The sequence below is a fragment of the Mus pahari genome, chromosome 19, assembly GCF_900095145.1.
Source record: "Mus pahari chromosome 19, PAHARI_EIJ_v1.1, whole genome shotgun sequence".
In the NCBI taxonomy this organism is placed as follows: domain Eukaryota; kingdom Metazoa; phylum Chordata; class Mammalia; order Rodentia; family Muridae; genus Mus; species Mus pahari.
This window is the reverse complement of record NC_034608.1, coordinates 14,575,614-14,577,973: the sequence shown is the minus strand read 5'-3', so window position 1 is coordinate 14,577,973 and position 2,360 is coordinate 14,575,614. Positions and strand designations below refer to the sequence as shown.

The 2,360-nt window shown below is 44.8% G+C and overlaps 1 protein-coding gene across 2 annotated transcripts in view; it reads right to left on the bottom strand.

Moving 5' to 3' along the window:
* Rsph6a (radial spoke head 6 homolog A) overlaps positions 1 to 2,360 on the bottom strand; it is a 21,737-nt gene that overhangs the window by 10,552 nt on the left and 8,825 nt on the right. The gene's annotated exons all lie outside the window — the stretch shown is intronic.

The window sequence follows — 2,360 nt, the reverse complement described above, 5'->3', positions numbered from 1 at the left end:
TGTGTGTGTGTGTGTGTGTGTGTGTGTATGTGTGTGTGTCCTGTGTCCTACTTTCTGATCCTCTTTTTATTCACTTAGAATTGACATTTGGAATAGATGCTTTGCACTATTATCTAATATAACTAATATATCTCATACAGATTATCTACCACCAAAACCAAAGCATGTGGTGTGTCTGAGACTGTGGCCTCACAGTACCATATATTCCAAGTCCACCCATTTCCCTGCAAACTCCTTAACCTCATTTTCTTCAGAGTCAAGTAGTATTCCATCACACACACACACTTCATCATCCATTCATATGTTGATGAACAAAACTAGGTTGATTTCAATTCTTTGCTGTACTGAATAAAATAGCAACCAACAGGGCGGGCTCCACGCAAGCATCTCTTTGGTGGGGTGTGGAAAACTCTAGGTATAAGCCCAGGGGGGAAACGGCTCAGTCCTATGGTAGGTCTACTTTCAGGGTTTGAGAACTCCCCAAGCTGATTTCCACAGTGACTGTATTAATTATCTTTAAGATTTATTATTTATTATGTGTACATGAGTACACTGTAGCTGTCTTCAGACACACCAGAAGAGGGCATCAGATCCCATTACAGATGGTTGGGAGCCACCATGTGGTTGCTGGAATTTGAACTCAGAACCTCTGGAAGAGCAGTGCTCTTAACTGCTGAGCCATCTCTCCAGCCCCAGCATTATTAATTCTTAGCCTGACCAACAGTAAATAAGGGTTGCTGTCCACATCCCCCCAACATTTGTCAGATGTGCTGGTGAGAGCCATTCTGATGGAGGCGGGAGGCATGGTATCTCAGGAGTTTTAATTGGCATCTCCCTATGGCTCAGGATATGGGACACTTTGTATGACAGCCGTTGGCCATTTGTCTTTCCCTTTTTGAAAACTGCCCATTGAGCTCACTTGCCCACATGCCGCTTCTTGCAGTCCTGTCTGTCATCGGCCCTGAGTCTGAAGCATATCTAGGATGGTTTTCTCCCATACTGTGCACTGTGCTGAGTCCTTTGCTGCACGGATAATTTTTATTTTCTTCTGTTGATAACTAGGGTTAGCTCCAAGGCGGTTGCTGTTCTATTTTAAAAGTTCTTGCCTTCCCCCCAACACACACACACTTTCTCACATATAATTTTTATTTATTTAGTTTCTGACACAGGGTTTCTCTGTGTAGCCCTGGCTGTCCTGGAACTCGCCCTGTAGACCAGGCTGGCCTCGGACTCACATGCGATCCACCTTGAACTCAGAAATCTGCCTGCCTCTGCCTCCCAGTTCAGTTGCTGGGATTAAAAGGTGTGTGCCACCGCCACCACCACTACCACCTGGCTTTTGTTTCTGGTTTTAAGTTAAGGTCCTTAATCCGTTTTGAGTTGGTTCTTGTACAAGGGGAATGTGAACCTAATTTCGTTCTTATGCAGGCAGAAATCTCATTTTTCCAGAACCCATTTATTGACTAGCCTTTTGTCCAAACTACATCTCTGCCTCCTTTGTCAAAAATTAAGTGACTGTCACTTTGCAGTTTGATTTCCAGGTCTTCAATTGGTTGGTTGGCCTCTCTTTTAATGCCAATACTAGGCTGACCTTGTCCCACGGTGCTGCTGTAGTGTGACTTTGAACATTTTCATACAATGTACTTGATCCTACCCTTTCGCCTCCCACATCCCTACTCCCCCAACCCCCCAACCTCATGTGAATTTTTTTTTTTTTTGCTTTGTTTGCTTGGTTTTTCTCTGTGTAGCCCTGGCTGTCCTGGAACTCACTCTGTAGACCAGGTTGGCCTCAAACTCACAAGAGATCAGCCTGCCTCTGCCTCCCAAGTGCTGGGGTTAAAGGTGTGTGCCACCATGGCCCCGCTGTCTCCTTTTCATTTTTTTTTTAAACCTGTGGATTTTTGCTGAAACTGAAACTTGACTGTGTTTATTAGGTCCAAGATGTTCTAGTCTACTCTATAGGGACTTCTAAATAAAGACTCATGCCATCTGCAAAAAGAGAGAGTTTGCCTTCGTCCTTTTCTATGTAAATCCCAGCTGTTCAATTTGACCAAGGAAGACTCGGGAGCCCGACGCTATGGTGACAGTCGGCTAGTCCAGAGGCATAGAAAGCAGCTGCCCTTCCTATTCTCCTGCTGCTACAGAAGGAGAAGGCTTTTTTGCTTTTTCCACGCCATCTTAGGTACCTTCCAACTCAGCGGCCGTCCTTTCTGTTCACGTATATTCACATATGTTCACATGTTTATGTCTGCTCATGCCCGACAGCTGGTGGCTTGCCCCACCTCTTCACCTAGAGTTGACCTTTTTTTTGTTTGTTTTTGTTTTTGTTTTTCGAGACAGGGTTTCTCTGTGTAGCCCTG